This window comes from Somniosus microcephalus, chromosome 21 (genome assembly GCF_052327205.1).
Source record: "Somniosus microcephalus isolate GS21.2 chromosome 21, FLI_Smic_1.0, whole genome shotgun sequence".
Taxonomy (NCBI): Eukaryota; Metazoa; Chordata; class Chondrichthyes; order Squaliformes; family Somniosidae; genus Somniosus; species Somniosus microcephalus.
In genome coordinates this window covers 6,795,620-6,803,311 of record NC_141007.1, presented here as the reverse complement: position 1 = coordinate 6,803,311, position 7,692 = coordinate 6,795,620, and the positions used below count along the sequence as shown (strand labels likewise).

Sequence of the window (7,692 nt, the reverse complement as noted above, 5' to 3'; positions counted from 1 at the left end):
TTCTTAATGGCCCAGCTAAACCACTACAAAGAACAGCGATACAAGAAAGTGGCTCACCACCACCTTGTCAAGGGCAATTGGGGATGGGCAATAAATGCCAGTGATGCCCACATTCCATGAATGAATGAGGAGGGAGGAGGCGAGCAGCCAATCCCCCTTCCAGACGGGTTGTCTGTGAACACCTCATCCCTTTTGAAAGTTACTATTGAATCTGCTTCCACCGCCCTTTCAGGCAGCGCATTCCAGATCACAACAACTTGCTGCGTAAAAATAAAATCCTCATCTCCCCTCTGGTTCTTTTGCCAATTATCTTAAATCTGTGTCCTCTGGTTACTGACCCTCCTGCCACTGGAAACAGTTTCTTCTTATTTACTCTCGCAAAACCCCTCATTATTTTGAAGTCTGTCCCTCTCTATTTCTTCTGCACTCTGTGTGTGGACCTTGGTCAATCCCAATATTGATGCTTGCCCGAAATAACAACAGAAAACGCTATGAAAACTCAGCAGGCCAGGCAACATCTGTGGAGAGAGAAACAGAGCCAACGTTTCGGGTGGAAACCCTTCTACAGGACTGAGAAATGTTGACTCTGTTTCTCTCTCCACGGACGTTGCCTGGCCTGCTGAGTTTTTCCAGCGTTTTCTGTTATTTCGGATTTCCAGCATCCGCAGTATTTTGCTGTGGCATTGGTGCTTGCCCGGCTGCTGTCTCTTTAAGAGCTGTATTAAAGGGGCGCGGCGCTGGGGGCGCTGTTTGCCGAGCCCTGCGGCTGCGCAGTGCCGAGGCGGCGCGGCCCCTTTAAGAGGTTACCTGGCGGCCGCACCTGGCTGGCGGAAGGGGCGGCGCTGGGCTGGGCTGGGCTGGGCCGGGCCGGGCGAGGGACACACCTAGGCCGGGTCGGGAGGCAGCGCGACCCGCGGCGCCGGGACTGGAGCCCAGGTAAGTGCGAGGAGAGCGCGGGCAGTTGCCGCCACACCCTCCCCGGGACAAGACAGCTTCAGCTTCAGCTTCAGCTTCAGCCCCGGCCCAGGGCAGGCCCGCACTGCCAGGCGGAGCTAGGCCCGGGAGAGGAGCCAGGTCAGGCCCGGGGCTGGGCCTAGGAGGGGAGGCCTGGCCTGGGCCCCCCGGCTGCAGAGGATGGAGCGGAGAATGAGTGAAACTTGCCCCGGCTGGCGGAGCTGGGAGCTAGCTTGATAACCAAGCGGGTAATGGTGCTAACCAGGCTAATAACCAGCTGGGAAACATCCTAACCAGCCTGGTAATGGAGTGAGCTCCAGATGGGGTAACCTAGTTGTAACCAGACTCTAATGAGTCGGGTAAAGAAATAAAGACTTGCATTACTATAGAAGGATGACAACTTGCATTCATATAGCGCCTTAAGCGTCCCAAGTCGCTTCATTAAAACAAAATTTGACACCAAGCCACCTATAAGGAGATATTAGGACAGATGACCAAAAGCTTGGTCAAACAGGTAGATTTTAAGGACCGACTTAAAGGAGGAGAGAGAGGCAGAGAGGTTTAGACAGGGAAGTCCAGAGCTTTGGGCCCAGGTAACAAGGCACGGCCACCAATGGTCGAGCGAAGGAACTTGGCGATGCTCAAGAGGCCAGAATTAGAGGAGTGCAGATATGTTGGGCGGGGGTGGGATTTTATTGCTGGAGGTGATTACAGAGATAGGGAGGGGCGAGGCCATGGAGGGATTTGAAAACAAGGATGAGAATTTTAAAATCGAGGCACTGCTTAACAGGGAGGTCAGTGAGCACGGGGTGATGGGTGAACAGGACCTGGCACAAGTTAGGACATGGGCAGCAGAATTTTGAATTACGTCCAGTTTACAGAGGATAGAACGTGGGAGGCTGGCCAGGAGTGTGTTGGAATAGTCAAGTCTAGAGGTAACAAAGGCATTGATGAGGGTTTCAGCAGCAGATGAGCTGAGGCAGGGGTGGAGACGGGCGATGTTACGGAGGTGGAAATAGACGGTCTTAGTGATGGCGCGGATATGTGGTCGGAAGCTCATTTCGGGTTCAAATATGACACCAAGGTTGTGAACAGTCTGGTTCAGCCTCAGACAGATGCTAGGGAGAGGGATGGAGTGTTAACCGTGGCTAGGGATCGGAGTTTGAGGCGGGCCCCGAAGACAATGGCTTTGGTCTTCCCAATATTTAATAGGTGGAAATTTCTGCTCCTCCAGCACTGGATGTCAGACGAGCAGCGTGACAAATCGGAGGTGGTGGAGTGGTTGAGAGAGGTGGTGGTTCACGTGGAAACCGCTGCTGTTTTTTCGGATGATGTCGCCGAGGGGCAGCATGTAGATGAGAAATAGGAGGGGGCCAAGGATAGATCCTTGGGGGACCCCAGAGGTAACGGAGCGGGAAGGGAAGCCATTGCAGGTGATTTTCTGGCTACCATTAGATAGATAAGAATGGAACCAGGTGAGTGCTGTTCCACCCAGCTGGACGACAATGGTGAGGCATTAGAGGAGGGTGGTGTGGTCAATTGTGTCAAAGGCTGCAGACAGGTTGAGATGGATAAGGAGGGATAGTTTACCATTGGGTCACAGTCCCCGACAGTGCAGCGCACTCTAGGTACTGCACTAGAGTGTCGGCCTGGAGTTTGTGCTTAGTCACTGGAGTGGGACTTGAACCCACGACTTTCTGACTCCGGCTAGTAATTAGCTGGGTAATTGGTAACTGATAATCTGATGTGTTCGATAGTGGTAACCAGGATAGTAACCAACTGGTTAATGTAATGATAACCAGACTAGCAACCATCTGGGTAACTGATAACCAGGCTGGCAACAGTACTAACCAGTCCAGTATTCAGGTCTGGGGAATATGGCTACTAATATTGCTGGAACCAGGTTACTACTCCAGTGAGCTGGTAACCAGCTAAGTACATGTTGGGATTTGGTGGTCCTGTGTAGTGTTCTCTACCTGACTGAGCGAGGTCGCTGGTTGGAGATATGTTGTACTGTAGAGTGGGTGCTCATATCGGCTCAGTATCTGCGGATAACCAAGTCGCTAACAGTGACAGCAGAATGAGACCTGGGCTTCCAGGGTTACATTATGAGGACAGGTTGCAAAGACTAGAAATGTATTCCCTTGTGTTTAGAAGATTGAGGGGTGATCTCGTCAAGGTATTTAAAAATATTCAAGGAATAGCTCGGGTAGATCTAGAGAACCTATTGCCGGTGGTGGTGAGGAAGCACCAAAGGGGAGCGGGAATCTGGAATTCTCTCCCCAAAAGGCGGCTGCTGCTGGGGTTCAGTTGGAGCTTTAAGACGCTGATAGATTTTTGTTGGGTAAGGGTATCGAGGGGTACAGAGCCGTGATGGCACGCTCCATGATCTGTAGTGTGCGCAGTGGTGTTCTGCGGTGGTGGGACGTGCGCCTAAACGGCTTTGTTATTGGCTTGTAGCTACAGTAGTTTGAAAGTTGCTATTTTTGTTGTCTCTGTGCCTCACAGATGACAGGAAGGGTGTGTAAAGTGTAGTTCAAGTGGTTTCCTGATTGTCGCCTGTAGGAGCCTTTTTGACCTGAAAATAACAGTTGTCCATGCCGGTAACATTTACATTTGTTCCCTCTGTAACTGGTTCAAGTGGGCCTTGACACGACCAGGAGGAGGGGTCTCGCTGGTTCAGGTGGGCCTTGACACGACCAGAAGGGGGGGTTCTCGCTGGTTCAGGTGGGCCTTGACACGACCAGAAGGAGGGGTCTCGCTGGGTCAGGTGGGCCTTGACACGACCAGAAGGAGGGGTCTCGCTGGGTCAGGTGGGCCTTGACACGACCAGGAGGGGGGGGTCTCGCTGGGTCAGGTGGGCCTTGACACGACCAGGAGGGGGGGGTCTCGCTGGTTCAGGTGGGCCTTGACACGACCAGGAGGAGGGGTCTCGCTGGTCCAGGTGGGCCTTGACACGACCAGGAGGGGGGGGTCTCGCTGGTTCAGGTGGGCCTTGACACGACCAGGAGGGGGGGTCTCGCTGGTTCAGGTGGGCCTTGACACGACCAGGAGGGGGGGTCTCGCTGGTTCAGGTGGGCCTTGACACGACCAGGAGGGGGGGTCTCGCTGGTTCAGGTGGGCCTTGACACGACCAGGAGGGGGGGTCTCGCTGGTTCAGGTGGGCCTTGACACGACCAGGAGGGGGGGTCTCGCTGGTTCAGGTGGGCCTTGACACGACCAGGAGCGGGGGGGTCTCGCTGGTTCAGGTGGGCCTTGACACGACCAGGAGGGGGGGTCTCGCTGGTTCAGGTGGGCCTTGACACGACCAGGAGGGGGGGTCTCGCTGGTTCAGGTGGGCCTTGACACGACCAGGAGGGGGGGTCTCGCTGGTTCAGGTGGGCCTTGACACGACCAGGAGGGGGGGTCTCGCTGGTTCAGGTGGGCCTTGACACGACCAGGAGGGGGGGTCTCGCTGGTTCAGGTGGGCCTTGACACGACCAGGAGGGGGGGTCTCGCTGGTTCAGGTGGGCCTTGACACGACCAGGAGCGGGGGGGTCTCGCTGGTTCAGGTGGGCCTTGACACGACCAGGAGGGGGGGTCTCGCTGGTTCAGGTGGGCCTTGACACGACCAGGAGGGGGGGTCTCGCTGGTTCAGGTGGGCCTTGACACGACCAGAAGGGGGGGGTCTCGCTGGTTCAGGTGCTCTATGGTACCACCGTAGGGGTGGTCCAGGCGGGAGTTGTGTGGCATCCTTTTCCTCACGGCCCGACTGCTAAAGCTGGGGCTGGTGTGTGCACTGTGCCATCCAAAGAGTTGTAAAGCTACCCATCGCCAAATGACAGCTTTGCATCTACCCTCATGTGATTGTGGGACATATTTACAGTCACACATGTCCAGGCTTGTAAGAAGAGTGCAAGCTAGGAAGTATGAGGAAGTGCGCTGAGCTAATGTGAACGGCATAGATATACAACAACAACAACTTGCATTTATATCTACATGTGATGTCTAACCGTGTTTACAAATGGCAGGGGCAATAATACACTCCCAACATTACTCCATTTATTACAAATTCAGGGTACCAGTTTCAGAAGTTCATGTCAATCAGATTGCGCTGTTTTAAGAGGCAGGGAGTGAAAACGAGGCAGAGAATGTTTCTCTTAGTCGTGATCCGCATACAGTGCAGTGGGTTACTGCAGGAACACAACACTCGCAAGCTGTTAGCAGGTTGTCAGGTTCGTTCCTCAGTTCTTATTGCAACCAAAACATAGAACCATAAGTCATCTTACTGACCATTGAGGGGTTCGGGTTTTTTTTACCGGTGTGAGTGAGGGGTTCGGGGGGTATTTGTCGGTGTGAGTGAGGGGTTCGGGGGGTATTTGTCGGTGTGAGTGAGGGGTTCGGGGGGGTATTTGTCGGTGTGAGTGAGGGGTTCGGGGGGTATTTGTTGGTGTGAGGGGTTCGGGGGGTATTTGTCGGTGTGAGTGAGGGGTTCGGGTGTCTATTGATGCAGTGTATGAGAAGAATAGATTGCCGCCGACAGTTGCTGACTGTGTTGCCAGTCTTGGTGTGTTGTATTTTTCGAGCAGTGCGCTCGGGTCTCATCTCGGTGGTTGGAGATTTGCAATAACTCCGTTATGTTGCTATCGTGCCACAGCTCAGTCCAGTTCCCCCGGCCGGGGCTCGGGTCTGGGTCCAGTCGTCACTGGATAGTGATCCCGAACTGGAGGCTCGGTGACTTTCTCTACACCCTGCAGCCCAGAGCCGCCTGTAATGACCTACCTCGCTGCTGTGCTGACTGAGATCAGCTTGTGGCACAGGCCGGGGATCAAGCCTAGTCGTTCCAGCTCCGCCCTCCACAGGTGGGAAGGTTAAACACAGCCTCTGGGGAGCAGGACTTCACATTTTGATGCGGTAACATTGTTGAACTAGCCTTGGAAACGGTTTGTCTCAGTGAGACACCTCTGTCACCTCTGGGACAGGATGTTGAGTGTTCAAATCCCACGCCCGGACTTCAGCACAGAATCCAGGCCGACACTTCAGTGCAGTACTGAGGGAGCCATTCAGATGCCTTTGGAGAGGGATGTATTGGAAGAAGAGCAAGGGGTTCCTCTCCTTTCCCCCCCCCCCCCCCCCCCCCCCCGGCCATGTACTGCCCAATATTCATCCCTCAAATAACGCTGTCAAAAAAACAGATTAATGGTCATTCTTCTCATTTTGCTGTTTGTGGGATCTTGCTGTGCACAGCTGGGTGCCACATTTACCTGCATAAGTGACTACACTTCAAAAAGTAATTAGTTGGATGTGAAGGGCTTTGGGATGTCTTGAGAACGTGATCAGACACTAAAGTTCTTCAGTCTTTTAACTGTGCTGAACACTTTAAGCTGCGTTTATCCACCTGCTGTTGGTTGCTGGCTGTAAACCTGGAGCTGAGCAATGGCTTCAGTATCGTCAGTTAACAGTACACGTCGGCAGCCTGCTTTTATTGAGCATCTTCAATGTAGAAGAATGTCCCACGGCGCTTCAGGTAATCAAGCGATGACAAGGGAGATTTTGGCCAAGAGGTGGGTTTGAAGAAGCTGGCGGGGTTTTGGCAGGGACGAGAGTTCCCGAAGTCGGGCCTCGGCAACTGAAGGCACGGCAGCCAATGGTAGGGTGAAGGGATTGCGCAAGAGGCTGGAGTCGGAGGAATGGAGAGATGGGAGGGGGTTGGACAAGGTCGCAGAGATTGGGAGGGGTGAGGCCATGGAGGGATTTGAAGATGAGGACAATAAGTTTTAATTTGAGATCTGGTTGGATTGTGGGTGATGGTCGAGCAGGACTTGGTGCGGGACAGGATATATGCAGCGGAGATTTGGATGAGCGGCAGGTTGTGCAAAGTGCAGGATGGGAGGTCGGCCAGCAGGTTGGAGAGGTCGAGTCCAAAGGGAATGAAACAAGTGGATAAGGGTTTCAGCTATGGACGGGGTGAGATGGGGCGGAGGCGGCTGATGTCCCGGAGGTGGAAGTAGGTAGTCTTTGTGATCAAGAGGATATGGGGGTCAGAAGCTCGGCTGCAAGACAGTAGCACAGATGCCCATCTGCTTTTGCGCTCGGATACACTTCTTGTCATCTTAATTCATCACCTTAAGTTGTTCCCAGCCCCAGTTATGGCTCTGTAACTGCCAACAGCTCAAAGAACTCCCTTCAGCCAAACTGCTTCGCATTTTGCAGTTTTTAAGCAGATGTGATCTAAAAATGTCACATGCCAACCATACGCTTTCCTGAAATTCGAGTGTCCCGTTTCAGTTGAGATGAGTGTACGTCAGCTTCACCACGATGAGAACCCCAGGTACAGGGTTTGGGTATGTGTGATCGATGGGCCTCTTGCTGTATCTGTACCTGTAAGCACTGCCTAACAACCCAAGTGTGAAATGCTAGTGCCTGCTGTCATCAGGCGTGTTGCGACTTGTGCAGTTTCGTTTCTGGGTGGTGAGATATTTGTGATGGGTTTACTAGTGCCTGGAGTTTTGGAAAGTACCGGCTTTAACTCTGGGGAATTTGCCAGCAAGTTATTCCCAAGTGCTGTAGCTTGGAATTCCCAATCATGAACTTGTTTTCCTGTAGTTTCACTCGATTACCCCATAAAATTGGTTTTAAATATGCAGTAATTTCAGTACAAAGTCCCAAAGGGTGTTTTTTTGACAGAGTTCCCCGGAGACCCTGTGTGAACAGTAGGCAGTTGTTGCAGAGTTCAGGGTTTCAAGCTCTGTACCTGAA

General features: G+C 53.1%; 1 protein-coding gene across 2 annotated transcripts in view; it reads left to right on the top strand.

Annotated features, from left to right (window-relative positions):
- Positions 1–822: 822 nt before the first annotated feature.
- The window catches only part of llgl2 (LLGL scribble cell polarity complex component 2), a 146,523-nt gene continuing 139,653 nt past the window's right edge, over positions 823–7,692 (top strand). Inside the window, exon 1 of one of the 2 annotated variants that reach the window (XM_085963218.1) lies at positions 823–936. The gene's annotated coding sequence lies outside the window, so the exon portion shown is untranslated. The remainder of the gene's footprint in view (positions 937–7,692) is intronic. The other variant, XM_085963219.1, reaches the window with a different exon arrangement.